The sequence below is a fragment of the Mustela nivalis genome (genome assembly GCF_964662115.1).
Source record: "Mustela nivalis genome assembly, chromosome: 19".
NCBI lineage: Eukaryota > Metazoa > Chordata > Mammalia > Carnivora > Mustelidae > Mustela > Mustela nivalis.
The window spans coordinates 19,949,076-19,964,829 of NC_139038.1; the positions used below are offsets into that span (position 1 = coordinate 19,949,076).

The 15,754-nt window shown below is 54.8% G+C and overlaps 1 long non-coding RNA gene and 1 pseudogene across 3 annotated transcripts; both read right to left on the reverse strand.

The window, feature by feature from the left end:
- Window positions 1-1,653: 1,653 nt before the first annotated feature.
- On the reverse strand, window positions 1,654-5,231 carry LOC309854593. Of its 2 annotated transcripts, XR_014306308.1 has the most exons (4): window positions 4,651-5,231; window positions 4,231-4,432; window positions 3,942-4,095; window positions 1,654-2,699 (listed from the first exon to the last, which is right to left on the reverse strand). It is a non-coding gene; the product is annotated as an uncharacterized lncRNA (long non-coding RNA). The 2 variants fall into 2 exon arrangements; XR_014306309.1 differs by having other exon boundaries at window positions 3,942-4,432.
- A 5,400-nt stretch (window positions 5,232-10,631) lies between these two features.
- LOC309854249 (thyroid receptor-interacting protein 11 pseudogene) lies at window positions 10,632-15,242 on the reverse strand (annotated as a pseudogene). Its single transcript has 2 exons — window positions 15,137-15,242; window positions 10,632-14,683 (listed from the first exon to the last, which is right to left on the reverse strand). The product of its transcript is annotated as a thyroid receptor-interacting protein 11 pseudogene (transcript).
- Window positions 15,243-15,754: the final 512 nt, after the last annotated feature.

Genomic DNA, 15,754 nt, shown 5'->3' on the forward strand with positions numbered 1-15,754 from the left:
GAGGCAGGCAGAGAGAGAAGGGGGGAAGCAGGCTCCGTGCTGAGCAGAGAGCCCCATGCAGGGCTCAATCCCAGGACCCTGGAATCATGATCTGAGCCGAAGGCAGCGGCTCAACCCACTGAGCCACCCGGGCGCCCCTTGAAGCAAATATCTTCATCCTGTCATTGGACGCACAGCTACTTCAACATGTGTCTCCAGAACAGGGTTTCCCAATCTTGGCGTTGCCCACATCTTGGGCCCCATCGTTCTTGGCTGAGGGCCCTGTCCTGAGCTTACTAGGATGCTTAGCAGCACCCCTGGTCTCCACACACCAGAGGCAGAGAGTGTCTTCCTCACTCCTGCTTCTGACCACCGAATGTGTCCTAGACGTGGCCAAACATCTCCCAGGGAACAAAACTGCCCTTGTGCGACACACACATAGATAGACCCACAAAAGTATCGTCACTCTTTAAACATTTCAACATAATTTCTCAGTGGCGTGACATGTCAAGTCACAGTTCAGATTGATCTGATTATCTCACAAATATGTTGACTCTCTGTATCTGTTAAGTCCCGAGTGAGAAGACGACGCGTTACCTTGCCGTTGGTGAACAGGTCTCACACGCCTCTTCTAATGACAGGCCTCACTTTGTCCCTGCTCTTTCTTTAGCCTGGCCATTTATTTTCCTGTAAGGGTGCCTGGGTGGCTCGGTTTGGCTCAGAGTCCGACTCTTGGGATCAGCTCAGGTCCTGGTCCTGATCTCAGGGTCCTGGGATCCAGCCTCTTGTTGGGCTCCCTGCTCAGCGGGGAGCCTGCTTCTCCCTCTCCCCCTGCTGTCCCCCCCTGCTTATGCTGTCTGGCTCGTTCTCTGTGAAATACATAAAATTGATGTACAAAACCAAGCAAAAGAAAAAACAGTCCGTAACGTTTTCAAAATTTTTAAATTTATTTTGTTTTTTAAAGGTTTAATATATATATATATATATATATATATATATATATTTCTTTTTCCCAGAGAGAGATCACAAGTAGGCAGAGAGACAGGCAGAGAGAGGAGGAAGCAGGCTCCCTGCTGAGCCGAGAGCCCGATGCGGGGCTCCATCGCAGGACCCTGGGATCATGACGTGCGCCGAAGGCAGAGGCTTTAACCTACGGAGCCACCCAGGCGCCCCAATCCATCCCTTTCTGACAAGACCTAAGGGTGTGTAACACGTTACACCAAACATGTAGCTCACGCTATCCCAGACCCTGAAGGGCAGAGCCCTGCTAAATGTCATCAAACGTTAGTTTATTGGGTTCTCCCAATCTCGCTGAATGTTTTTTTCAGATAATGGAAAGCCCAGTGCCAAAAAAGCTGCCGTGAAGTGCATCTAGATGGTAAACATGCTTGGTCCTTGTACCCTGGGGCCTATCCCAGAGGGCTCTGACTCCCTGAGTCTAGAGTTGGACATAAGCATCTGTCTTTTCTTTAAAAAAAAATGGCCACAGGGGGCGCCTGGGTGGCTCAGTGGGTTAAGGCCTCTGCTTTCGGCTCAGGTCAATATCTCAGGGTCCTGGGATCCAGCTCTGCATCGGACTCTCTGCTCAGCAAGGAGCCTGCTTCCCCCTCTCTCTGCCTGCCTCTCTGCCTACTTGTGATCTCTCACTGTCCAATGAACAAAATCTTTAAAAAAAAGACAAAAAACGCCAAAGTCCTTCATGCTTTGCTGGTTAGCACTGGGTTGGGAACCACTATTTAGTCTGCCATTCCAAACCCAAACTTCCCCGACAATGTGTGGGCTGCAGACGCAGGAAGGCGTCGGGAGACTGAGACAGAGGAGAGCAGAGAAATGATAAAAACGATCCCAGAGAAAAGCGGCTGCAGCACGAGGCCGGCTCCCAGGGTGGGTGGCGGCGGCGGCAAAGGCGAGCGAGTCCGGGGCCCCGCCTGAGGCCCAGGCAGGGAAGGTGCGGCCACAGAGGGGGCGGCAGCTCGCGAAGTGCTGGCCACGGGGCCTTGCAGGCCTCCAGCAGCTTCCTGGGCCTCAGCCCCGGGCGCTGCCAGCGACTCCGAGCCTGGCGAAGCCGGAGCTGCAGGTGGACTGCATGGGGTGTGGGCACATGTCGAGCGGCAAGCGCTACAGCGTCTTCCCCTGCGAGGGCCCCGAGAGCTGCTTCCAGCGGAGGCATCCACAGCAACCGCAGCTACCCCGGCTACACCCGCGGCTCCGACCGTCGCTGCCAGGTCGGCCAGCACCACCTGTGCCAATACCGCCGCCTGAAAATGGGCTTCCGCGTGGGCATAAGGAGGCGGCGCAGAGTGGGTCGGCGGCAAGGGACACGGATGCTTCGTCCTCCCACGGAGCTGCCAAGCGGCGGACCTTGGCTTCTCTCCTCAGACTCCTGTGTTTTTAAAGACGGTGAAACGTTTGTCTCCTCGGTTTTCTTAAACGATCCCGAAACCAAGGAGAGTGTCGGGCTCCAGCCTCGGCCTCCCCAGAACTGCTGGCCGGAGTAGAGGGCCAGGAACCAAGGGGCCCATTCCTGGGACAGGCTGGCGCTCAGCACCCCAGGCATGAACTTTTGGGGCCGGTGGGGTTGGCTTCCCTCGGGGGACGGCCTGACGTCTGGACCAGAGCGGCCAGCGGAGTAATGCGCCAGGCAGGTTGTCAGGACACGGAATCCACGTTGGACACTGTATGATGAATGAGTCAAGGCCAATAATAAAGATGTTTCCTACCTGAAAACAAAAACAAAACAGAACAAAACACCTATCCCATAGAGAGTCCAGAAAAGCCAAGCTCTAGCCATACTACTTCTCTGTCCGTATTCTGTGTCTCAGTGACTCTAGAGTCAATTGACTTGAAGCAAGTTCGCACAAACGGTTACCCACACATACGAACTAAATCAATTGATCAGGGCATTTTAAGCACAGCTAATTGGGACACGGTACTGCAAAGCCTTTTATTTCCCTCTCGTCATTTCAGTGGCGCTGCAGACTCTCTGGACAAAGAACTGTCCATTTGAGAAAAATTCTTTCTCATTCAACAGTGTGACACATGTGGTCAAGAGCATCTGAAAGCTGGAGAAGAAATGAAGTGGCATGGAGTCCACGTATGTTCACAAACGTCACCACAGACTGTCCCCAAGTCTTCCAAACTAATCTGTGTATTTCTTTACGTCTTGAACGAGCCACCACGGACACCTCCTGCGTGTCAGACATGGCGCTAAGTGTTTTGTTAATGTTAAATTTCACTTCGTCTTTACAGTCCTCTATGACGTGGGATTATCATCATCCCCATTCGTCCCGTCAGGGAACGGAGACGTACAATGCTTTAGCAACACGGCTCATAAGAGGCAGAGGTAGGATCTGCTTGGGGTCTGGACCCCATGTTTTAAATCACTATGATTCGTTTCCAAGACCCTACAAAAACGACAAGTCGTCACCCCAAACGTTGGTTTTCCCCACCCCACGGTCCCCACGTGGCCCCAGCTTCAAGGACATTCTGTCAATTCCTTCAACACTACACATCCTTCCCGGCCCTAACGGAACACCTTCCCACATCCGCCTGGATTTCTTAGCCTCCTGGTCTCCGCTTGAACATTACTCAGCAAATTACAAACTCTAACGCACCCTGTACTTCCCAGCACTCAATGCAAAACAGTAATGACGAATGTCACGGGTCGTTATTTCCTCCCTGTCTTGGCCAGCCAGGGGGTGAGTCCCTCACGCATCCTGTCAGTCCTGTTCATCATGGGTTCCAATCACTGATAGCCACAACCCACCCAAAAGGAAGGCCATTCCCCCTACAGACACACACACACACACACACACACACACACACACACACACACACACACACACACTGACCCCTGACTGGCCTGATCTCAGGTGCACGGTGGGGATCCTGACAACCCCTCGTGGAACGTAACCTACTCGAGGAGGAGAACGGAACTCCTCTCCCATCAACACTCCACTTACGGGCTTCAAGTCGGTCTCTTCTAGCGGGACTTGAGCCCCAGCAAGGCTGAAACCTCATCTGCCCGGTTCGGCCGCATTTCCGCTCGCTCTGTCTCCAGGCCCCCCACATAGTTAGCAGCTCCATCAACGAGGCCCCGTTCTGGGCTCCTCTCAGCTGCGAAAGGAGGGGCACACAAGCTGACGGCTACCTTTTGGCAAACCGGTGTACTCCTGAGACACAGGCCCGCCTCCCAGCGAGGCCCCAGCCCCCCCGGAGACACGGGGCCCTGACATCATGCCCTACAGGTACCTCCGTGCAGAGGAGCATCTTCCCAAGGGCTGCTCACTTCTTGGTCCTCCGCGCCGACCTTGAGGACGAAGTACAGGAGCTGGAAAGGGGTGTCTGTCCTCAGACCAGTGTCCGTGGGTCTGGAGGTTGTGAGGTGCTACGCCCACCGGGACAAGGTTGTGGGGTCTTGAGACGCCAGACAAGCAGCAAGCCTCACAGAAGCCTGGAAAACGGGAGGTGCTTTTGCTCAGACTCCGCTCAAGTGTCTCAGTGCCCCGCCCGTCAGCTATCCTAACCACCTTCCCGCTCCTGGGTGCCGGGCCCCCACGCTGAATGGACAGTTTCCCTGCTCCCCCGGCCTTCGGAAGGCATCGCCCGCCGGATAGGTCTTTGGGCCCCGCCCACACAACCCTGGGCACACAGTCTCTCTCCCATTCCCACCTGGCAGGAGCTCGGTCACACCACCATCCTCCCCCTCTGCTGCTGCTGTGTTCTGAGGGTGGCCTCTCTGAGCTCCTCACAAGCTCTAGATGGCTGTGGTCGGCACCAAACCGAGCTGTCTGGAATGGAATTGCCTCAGCACCCTTTTCAAAACTCAGATGGGCATACTTGTGGGGACTGTTTCTGGAGTCTTTGTTCTGTGGGACTGTCGTCCTGCCAATACCAACACGGGCTTCCTTGTTACAACTACTACTAAGCTCTGACACTCTAAAGACTGCGTTCCCAAATTACTCTTCTTTTCAAAACCGGTTTTGAAACTACTCTGATTCCTTTGTCCTTCCACATAGATTTTAGAATATTTTTGTCTATCTCTACGAAAACACACGAAGCTGACAGGATTTTGATAGACATGGCGTTACGTCTCTCTATCAGTCTGGGGAGAATTGACATCGTGACGATGCCTAGTCTTCCAGATCACGAACGTGGTGTATCTCTTCCATTTATTTCTATCTTGGACTTCCTGTATCAGTGCTAAATAGCTTTCAGCATGGGATGCCTGGACAGGCACTGTTAGATTTATCCCGAAGTAGTTTCTTTGCGAAGGTGTGTTGGATTGTGGAGCCTCCATATTCGTTGCCGGCATAGAGGAATACAGCTTACCTTTCTGTGTTTAGCCCGTATACTGTTTCTCTGGGACGTTCCGTTGTTAGTTCTAGAAGCATTTGTCGTACCCTCTTGGGGCATAAGGCCTGCAATGAAGATTCCGTGTCAGGGGCTGTGTTGACACGCGGAAGATCAAGGAGGGACCCGAATGGCATCCTGCACGTTCTCCTCTCCCTCTTCCCTCACAGGGGAGGTCTCTTCCCCAAACACCCTTCTCATCCTAGGGACTAGCCATAGTGCCTGTTGGTTTTGGGGGAGCAGCGTTCGGTTCCCTAGAAGCCCACTGAATTCTTCAGGCCAGCCACTCACCCCCTCCCATGGGAACCAGGACTTGCCACACCCTCTTGTTTCAAGAAGCGAGTCTTGCCTTCGAAGGCCCTGCTGCCGGTTCTCTCTGTTCTCAAGCGCGACGTCTGTGTCGTCCTGCACGGTGTGTGGTATCCTCCTCCCCTGAAGCGTGAGGGTATGTGACGAGTAAACCGTTGGTCAGTCACCCGTGTCGGGTGTCAGGGCATCCCACAAGTCTGGAGCAGGAATGTCTCTCTCATCGGGGACCTGAGGAGATGGTGATTAAAACAAGCGGCAGCATCCCAGGCACGGTGTCCGTATGTTAACTGAGGACGCGGGGGTCAGCTTGACCTGCTCCTTCGCTAACTAACTGGCTTCAGAGGGGACAGTCACGATCCGGGAGGGAACTGGCCATCGCCGGCCAGCTTGTGTGTTGGCCCGTGTTCTGTTATCTCACACGGAGGTCGCCATCCATTTCCAAACTAAGGTCCCCTCCTTGCCAACAAGGTGAGAATGAAGGAGAATGGACTGTATCTTGGGGGGAGGCGTCACCCATGTGACCTGCATGTGGCCTGTATTGGTCTCCAGGGCTCCCCCCTGAGGTTGGCAACCGCAGGACATGCTTGACTGGTGTGCCTCAGTTCCAGGGACTGGGTGTTGGGCCAGTGATGGATGCGGACGTCCGGATCCTATGGGGGAAAGCACACCCCAAGCACAGCCCCGGGGGTGACCCTCTGTGTTGTGGGTGCAACGGAGGAGGGAGGCCCCGACGCAGGGAAATGTAAGAATGGCACACTGAGGGGATCCGGTCCCACCTTGACTTCCGCCAGGAGGCGGAGGCGTGCGACCATACAACCCTCGCCGCGACAGAAGCCCCAAGGCTGATGATGCTGATTTGAGACTCTCTGGAAGAAAAAACCGAGAACGAGGAGCAGGGCAAAAGACACCCCCCCACCCCACCCCCAGTATATCCAGGAAGACACAAACCCGAGCAAAGGAGGAGTGGGAGAGAGAAAACTGAATACAGGAGGTAGGGGGACCCCCCCCCCCTGCCGGGGCCCCCACGAACTAATTCATCGTAGGTTCAGAATTTGACCCGGTTGTAGATCCAACATGTACAAGGGCACCCGGGTGGCTCACATGGTTAATCACCTGACCTCAGTTCAGGTCTTGATCCCGGGATCCTGGAATAGAGCCCCATGTCAAGCTCCCTGCTGGGCAAGGAGTCAGTCTGCTTCTCCCTCTGCCTCTCCCTGCTGCTCCCCCGGGGTCCTGCTCTGTCCCACCTGCTTGCTCGCTCTCTCGCTCTCTCGCTCTCTTAAATGAATACATCAAATCTCTAACCAATAAAAAGTAAAAAGGAAATCATAAATTCACTAAAATAATTTAATTGGCAAAATTCCAAGGAGGCCGATTGCCTCCTGTGCCTCTACAGCGTAGGTTCTGAATGAAGTGTACTGTTGCCAAGATGCACCGGTTGGCTAACCTTCACGGACTTAATGCACGTTCTGTTTATAGCGAGTATAAGAACCATAGATTGTGCCTTCTGTCTTTCCTGCTTTGACATCTCGGGCCTTGCTGACTTTGGAGGGACTTTCCCTGGCAGGCTTACTTAATTCCTAGAGATGGTCCGCAGCTTGCCTACAGGCAGAGCGTTCACATGTAAAGCAACCAATTTGGAGCCTTTACCCCCAACCACCTCTTTTAAGAAACTCTCACTCTGGGCCACTATCCCCTGCCCTGATCACCCCAGGGGCAGGGACAGACTACTCCAGACAGACACCACTGTGTCCCGGAACCCACTGACATGACACCGACTAGGCAGTCTTAAATGTGCTTAGCCGGATTCACCTGCCCCTTGCCATGGAAACCCCAGTAAAGGGTCTTGCCCGTGTCGTCTGTCCCTTCACTCCCTCTTTCTCCTGACCGCCCCTGGTACTTCCCTGGGTGGCCCTCCATGGCTCTCAGGACCTCCTCTCTCGGGATCAGGGAGTCGATGAACGCTTCTTGCGTTGGGAGAGTTCCTTGTGTATCTGCTTGTCTTACCGTCCCTGATAAAATAAACCCCTGTACCCTGAAAACACCGGAGACACCTGGGGGGCTCAGTGGGTTGAGCTTTTGGCTCAGGTCAGGCTCTCAGGGTCATGGGCTAGGGTCCCATGTCGGGCTGTGTGCTCAGGGTGGAGTCCGCTTGGGATTTTCTCCGCCTCTGCCTTTCTGTCCCTGCCACCACCCCGGGCCCCGGCTCCTTTGCTAGCTTTTGCTCTTGCTTTCTCTTTGAGGTTAAGTCGTTGAAAAAGCCATGAGGGAGCCCCACAGATTTAACGATGGTGAATATTTTGCTCTAATACATTTGGCCAGTATGTTCTGTTCAGTGCCTCTCGGTCGCATGTGCCTTGACCTTGAAGGAGACAGGATTTACCTTGTTACGCGCGGGGCACCCAAACCGCTCTGCTCTAAAACAGGCAAACTTTGTGGGCAGGATCTTAGCGCATTCGTCTTTCTCCGGGAATACAGATGGGACATCACATCCAGGAGATCCTACTGTGAGGATATTTGTTGGGCACACTTGTTAAGGACCTGCAGGGGTGGCTCTGTCTGTCAGTCAAGGGTCTGCCTTGGGCCCAGATCCTGATCTCAGGGTCCTGGCAACAAGCCTTGCATCAGGCTCCCTGGTCAGCAGGAAGCCTGCTTCTCCCTCTCCCTCTGCCCCTACCAGCCCTTTGTCCTCTCTGTCTGTGTGTCTTTCTCTCTCTCGTGATCTGTCAAGTCCCTAAGTAAAATCCTTACAAAGAAAAAAGGACATACAAGTCCAACATCTTTCCGTACTTTTTGGGTACTGGAGGCAACATATTCCTTGTTTATCGGTTTTACAGAAACCCATTTCAGCTGTTCCTTGTTAACGAGCCCACGCAGAGGGGGGAGGGTCTCCCCTCAACAGAAGGCTCTCGGATCTGTGCAAGCAAAATTGACCTGTTGGGGGTGACTGGGTGGCTCAGTTGGTGAAGCGTCTGCCTTTGTCTCAGGTCCTGATCTCGGGATCCTGAGATGGAGCCTGGCAGGGGGTTCCCTGCCCTGCTCGGCGGGGAGCCCGCTTCTCCCTCTCCCTTTCACCCCCTTTTCCAGCCAGGGCGCTCTCTCAACTACAAAAACAAAAAGCTTGAGGAAAAAACCAGCTGTTCGTGCCCAGGTCAAAAGGCTGTAGCAGCCTCCTCTCCTGCTTCCTGGAGTCCCTGGACTCTCTGTCCATGCTATCTGTCAATCGTCCATGGGCTCCCAATGCAAGAAACGGCCCTCCTCGGCCCTGGTGAGAGACCATGAGAGCAGCAGTTGCTGGCCATGCACTGGGCTCTCCTGGAAACAGCATCTCTCACAGACTCTGAGCCTTCCTCTCCAGCTGTCCATTCTTCTCTGGGTCATGGGACCCCCCCCCCCCCCCCACCACCACCACCACCAGCTGAATATAGTTCCCAAGGCCTTCCCGCTCCAGGCTGAAGCCCAAGTCTGCATATCCTACCTGCAGGTGGAGGTGGGGGCTTCTGTCCACAGTGCATTGCCAGATTCCATGGTGCCGGAGGACGTCCGCTCTTCCTTCTACCCCTTGGCCACCCAGCGATTCCCTTGGGATCAACTGCGTGAACATCAATGGAAGTTACTACATTTTGGATTTGATGACCACGTCTCCCTCCTGGTCACATGACAGCTTCACATCCTAGAGAAGCACCTGTCCTACGCCTTAAGAGTCTCAGCAGGAAATGGATGTCCATATATCAGAGTCCGTTCTGATGGAAAGCCTGAGGTGAAGGTTCAATAGGAAGTGTTGTCTTGGCATCCGGTAACTTTGGAGGGCCTCGGATGGCCTCACCCCAAGTTCCCTTCCCACTCTGCTCCCCCAGATCGGATCCCCTGGCCAACAAGCCCTCCTTAGCACGGGGACCAGGCACAGTTTCTTCCCAAGTAAGCTCCAGTTCCCTGACAGCCTGCGCCATGATCCAGCAAATGAAGATTTGAAGGGGCTTCTGAAGAAATGAACAAGGGAGTCGACCATGGACCTTCCAGTTACAAACCGCTTAAAGGATGATCAAGAGGAGCTACTTCTAGAACTTAGGGCAGAACCGTAAGCCGCTGGGTTTTCCATTTAAGAATAAGATGGAATTCATTCCCATTTCAAAAATGGTCTCTAAGGCAGAGTGATTTGGCGGGGTTGGGGGTGGGAAGCAAGTCAGAGAATAAGTAGTATACTCCTAAGCAGGCCAACCTACATAAGGCCCGAGAGAAATCAGGTTAGCCATAGCGTGCTTTTGCAGACAACAGAAAAGGAAATGATTTTTAAAAATTAGAAGATAAAAAATTAAGAGAAATGAGACTTACCTGGGAAAAGCAAACTTTTTTTTTTTTTTTTTTTTTTTTAAACGTCCTCTTCATCGTGTACTTTTGTGCTAGTCACCTGGTTTCCCATACAAGGATTGTGTGGTCGTGTATCTGATACATTTGGAACACTGAAACAAGTTGATGTGTTCTCTGCATAAGGTATCCGTAGACGCTTGGCCCTTGTGTAAACCTTCCAGCATTACAGACCACAGCTTCCAAGGCCATCAGTGTCGACTGTCCTACGAACGTCACCACTGCTGTGGCATCTGGGTGGCTCAGTCTGTTAACTGTCTTTGGCTCATGTCATGATCCGGGGGTCCTAGGATCAGGTCACAGGTCAGGATCCCTGCTCCGGGGAGAGCCTGCTTCTGTCTCTCCCTCTGGTGCTCCCCCTGTACGTGTGCCCTCAATTTCTGTCGAAAAGATCAATAAGATCTTAAAACATAAAAAGGAAGTCACCGGTGTTTTCACTTTGGCGAATACTTCTGCAGTCATTGAGAGACCCCTTTTTTGTTAAGTCATAAAAGAAAGATGTTTCTTCAGCTGAAAGCAAAACCGTGAAACATTTGGCATTTTGAAAAAGAACATTAGGAGATAAGGTAGACACGCAGAGTGACTTGGGATGTTCAAAGCGTGGTGTCACTCTGGCTCACAATCGTCTATTTCTTTGAGAGGTCTTTGGCCGCCTTTCCAACCTTCTGGGCAGGTGATAGTATATGCGGCGTGTACACGGGTAAAGCGTCAGTGACAGCATTTAGAAGAAGGTGCTCCGATCCATCCATTTGCGGTCCAGGTGGATTAATAAGAGACACAGCTGTGGTGCGGGGCTTGACGTCCTTTTTTCCGGGTGTGGATGCCAGGGTAGCGTTCCGTCGTGATGGGCCTTGTTTCTTAGGCGGCTTTCCCCTTCCTCCTGAATCTGGGGGCTTCACGACACGAGCAGAGGGTTTTGGCGGTGGAAAAGCTGAATGAGATTCCGCTTCTAGAAACTGGACAAAAAGGTCTGAAAAGGAACGCTGGGCCACAGCTTGGTGATTTGGTTTCGCAGGGGTGTTGGGGGCGCTTCTGGATCCAGGCCCCCCAGTCCCCCCGCTGGGCACACCCGCGGGCTCCCGGCTGCGCAGCTGCCGCAGCTGGTCTTCTCGGATCCCCAGCGTGCTTGCCATCAAGCTCAACGCTTCCTGCCGTTCCGCATCCGCTGCCTGGAAAGCTCCCACGAAGAGTCTCCTTAGGAGGGCTTTGTCCGCCATTCCTTCGGACTGACTGACTAAGGTCATCAGTCTCCTCTGTGTGTCCTCCAGGATTTCCTGCTGGACCTCGTTCTGTTTCTTGAACTCTTGGAGTCGGTCCTCCTTCTCCTCCAAGTCGGCATTGGTTTGATGCAAACGTCCCTGTAAGGACTTCAGGTTTCCTTCTAGGGCGTCTGCCTTTTCCATCCATTCGGCCAGTTCCAGCTTCAGGCTCGCTAGGGTCTGATCACAGCGCCTTCCCTCTTCCTGGGAGGCGGCAAGCCGGAGCACAGCTTCCTCCTTCTGCTGGGTGACCACGTGCAGCTGCTCCCGCAGCGACTCTACCTGCAGCCTGGCTCCGTGGCTGGCCTTTTGCATGGCAGCGGAAGACCAAACGAGTTTTCCCTGCAAGACCGTCACTTCCTCTCTCAGCTGAGCCACTCGGTCCTCCGAGGCCAAAGCTTCCCGGCGACGAGAATCTTGGGCTTCTGCAGCGAGCTGCCGCCCTCTCTCCAGCTCCTGGGTGAGGCGCAGCTCTCTCTCTCGTAGCTGGTGAACCTCCTTCTGGAGGGCGCGGGCTTCCGTTTCTTTCTGTGTCAGTGCCAACACGACGTCATCTCTCTCCCGCTGACACGCAGCTGCCTTTTCCTGCGTGGACCGAACGGCGGCGGCGAGCCGGTTCAGTTCCCCGGTCTCGCCCTCCTCTTTCTCTCGCAGCAGTTGCTCCAAGGCCAGGGCCTTCTCTCTCATCGCAGCATGCTGGGATGCCTCCTCTCTCTGCGTCACTGACAGCAGCCGATTGGTCTCTTGCAACGCCCGATTCTCCATGTCCTGTTCTCTAGATCGTTCCACGATCTTGGCGTTTTCCTCTCTCAGGCGACACACGTCCATTTCGAAGTCTGCCACCCTCTCCTTCAGATTGGTGACCGCCTGCCTCAGCAGCTCGTTCTCACTCAGCTGGCCACAGAGCTTCTCCTGTAAGGAAAGCAGCTCCTCACTTTTCGCTTGGGTTCGGAGCTCCTGAGCCCGAAGGCAGTTTCGCAGAAGGGCCGGTTTCTCCGTCGGCCGTTCCGTGTGGGAATCGGCATCGCTGTGTTCCCGTGCTTTGCCTTCTCCTTCCCCCGTGGCAGCCCCCGAAGCAATCCATCTCTGCTGATCTTCCCGGAGGGTTCGGATCCTTGTCTCTTTTCCTCGCCCTGGTTTTCGGAGCTCTTCTACCTCCTCTCCGATCACCTGAGAGGCCTCACTCACGGGGTCAGATTTCACGGCCTTCCGGGAGTCGCTGGAGGTCTGGAGGAAAATCACACCAAGGTTCCCTAAAAGGAGGTCCTTGGCATTGCAGAGCTCCCCGATGCGGAGCTGCAGTTGGGCCAGTTCCTTCTCTAGCTCGTGGAAGTTTATTTCATGTCCCTGGTAAGTTGGGATCTGGTCCAGAGAGGCTGCCTGCGGTTTCAGAACGTTCTCGCTGTTGGGGCACGCCCACGCCTGCAGTTGTCGCAGATGTGTCTGAAGCTGGGGGGACTCCCGCTTCAGATTTTGGACGGTGGTCAGCACCTGCTCTTTCCACTCCTCCAGGATCTTCACTCGCTGTGTTAACGTGTCCCGTTCCTGGAGAAGCTGCTGGAACTGATGGATTCGACCTCCTCGAACCCCATGACCAGGGCTGGGTGTTTGCAGGATCCTCAGGAAGGTCTGGCATAGCTGACTCAACGCAGCCACCTCCAGGTCTTTTTCTCGAATCACGTGTGACAAGTCCCGAATCCTTTCTGTACACACCTCCTGGCCGCTGCTTTCCACTCTGGTGGACAGTTTTTGGTTTTCCTCTTGCGCCCTCTGGAGGTCCGCTTCCTTGGCAGCAAGTCGATGGGTCATTTCGTGATAGTCCCTTTCCAGATGGCTCTTCTCCCTCATCTTCTCGTTCAGGATGGCCAAGATCTGTTGGCTTTTCAAAGCACACTCTTGCAACTGCTGCTGAAGCTGTTCCACGTGCCTGTTCTGGCTGTGAGAAGCCTCCGAGATTCTGCTGGAAAGACCCTGAATCTCCACATCCTTTTGCTGGATGATCCGAGTGAGTTTCCCGATCTCCTCTCTGGAGAGCCGATCCACTTGCGCGGTCAGCCGGACGTTCTCTTCAGTGAGAAGCTTCGTCTCCGGGTCCTGTTCTTGGATCCCTTGGACTAACCTTTGAATTTCAGCTTGAGATGGATCACGCTCTTCACTTGCGTTCTCTCTGGGGAGAGGCTGGCTTGCTCGCACCTCCTCGTCCTCACAGGGTTCTCTCGGAATGTGCGGGCTTTTGTCGGGCACCTGGGCTCTCAGCTCTTCCAGCGTGACTTGCAGATTCCGAATCATCTCGTCTTTGGCTGCGAGGAGCTGAGCGCGTTCGGTGTTCATCTCCTCCTGCCGGTGTTGAAGACGGTCCACCTTCTCCTTCTGCTCCTGTAAGGACTGAAGCAGTGCTCTCTTCCCCTGCTGCTGGTTGTGAATGATCTTCTGTTGTTCTTGTATCTCCTCCTCGAGATCATCTTTTAACCTGTTGAGCTGAAAGACCTCACACTCGAGTTCTTCAATCTCCTCTAGGACTTTCGGGTCAACCAGAGGGACAGCGCGACTCTGTTGTGTGAGGCGCTCCGGGTCTTGGTCCACAGGAGGGTGTTGGTCGGTCGTGGATGGGAGACGCACGTCTTTGTCCTCCACGGATGCGGGTAAGACGTCATGGCTTCTGAAGGTTTCGGTCGACTGGCCGAGTTCCTCCTGAAGCTCTGGCCTCTCGCGGAGTTCCTTGATGTACTCCTCTTGCTCCCTGAGGCATTCTGTCAGTTGGTTCTGCTCCTCCAAAGCAAAGGACAGCAGTTCCTTCGTTTCCTGGTGCTCGGCGTCCATCTGCTCGATCCTCTCTTGGAGGTGTAGTATCTCCAGGTCTTTCTCCTGACCGAGTTTAACGGAATGGCCATTGTCTGCGGGTGACCATTCTCTGAGGCTTTGTTCCGTCTTGTGTTGGAAAAGCTTCTTTTCGGCCCGACACAGTTTGGCCACTAACCGTCCTTTCTCTATCTTTAAAGCCCTCACGGCGATGTTGTTCTTTAGGGAATCCTCGTTGTTGCGCAGAACGGATTCCTCCAGCTGATGGGTTGCGTCTTGGAGCTGACGAACCAACTTCTCCTTTTCTGCTCGGAGGTCGGAAGCAAGGTTGTTCAGACTGTCGTTGAGCCGCTGCATTTGTGTAAGCTGCTGCTTCAGCCTTCTGAGATCCATTTCCCTCTCCTCCAGAAGGTCACGGTTCACGTTCCCGGCAGCATCTCGGTTTTGCAGGTCTTGCACCTGTCGCTGGTAGTCCATCAGTTGTTTGCGGTGCCGGTCAGTGAGGTCGGCCAGCTTCTGCCGGTGGGTGTTTTGCAACACGGCCACTTCCAGCTGATGTTTGTCCATTTCCCGCATCTGCTTCTGCTGTAGGTCCCTGATGTGGCTCTTCAGTTTCCACACTGTTTCTGGGTCGATGGTATTTGGTCCCTGGGTGGAACACGGGCACAACATCTTCCAGTGAGTCACTTCAGCCTCCAGCGTTTCTGTCTCAGGGAGGCGTCTATTGATCTGTGTCTGGGATGAGATGACATCAGCCACATCCATGGCGTCCCCAGGGAAGGTCCCTTTCCCCAGCACATGTCTGTGAATATCAGAGATGTCCCTGGTCAAAGAGGTGTGGCTGCTGTCCACGGCCCCTAGGGTATGGCCTAGGCCACAGCCCAGCCCACCAGCCCAGGAGAACATCTGGCGGTCATACAACTGCCCTGGTCCGCGGTGAGAAAGCGTCCAGTCCAGCCGGACTACCCCGCCAAGTGTCACAGAACCCCTGCGTGCGCCAGGCTAAGAATCAAAAGCCAACCGCCATTGTTTCCAAGCAGCACCTCGCGCGCGCTCCCGCGCCCCCCCCCCACCTCGCGCGCGCTCCCGCGCACCCGCGCTCCCGCGCTCCCGCAAGCCGCCTCCGCAGCCGCGGCGGGTCAGGTAGTTCCGAACAGCCAAGACCCTGGGGCCCCTCATCGCGGCAGCTCCCCACACCAGGCTTGGGCCCTTGCCCTCCTTCCCCTGCTTGGCTGGCTGTCCTGGGGCGGCCCCTCGTGCATGCTCCTGCCTGACTGCACCCAGGTGCCTGCCGCCAGAAAATGCACCTGGCCCTGGACGTCCCCCTAAGTGGGGTCGCAGTACACAAAGTGCGGCGGCATGAGCTTTCCACGCAGTAGCATCTCTTTCATTGAGGTGGAAAGTGCAGTCAGACGCATCCGTCCAGCGAGGAGAGGGGACCCGTGGTGCATTTCAGGGATGTCTACACCAGCGCAGACGACGGGCCTCACGGAGCCTTTGGGTATTGCCAGCCTCCAGAGACTCCAGAGGGTCCTGCCCCTCCTTGCCCCGTCAGCCCTGCAGGAACAGCTCCGCCCGCACCTTGGTTTGGCGGTTCCCGGGCCGGGCCGCCGCCTGCGCCGTGCCTCTGTGGCCTCCCGAGGCTGTGCGCCTAGACCAGGCGTGGGGTTGCGCCGGACGGTGGAGGTGCC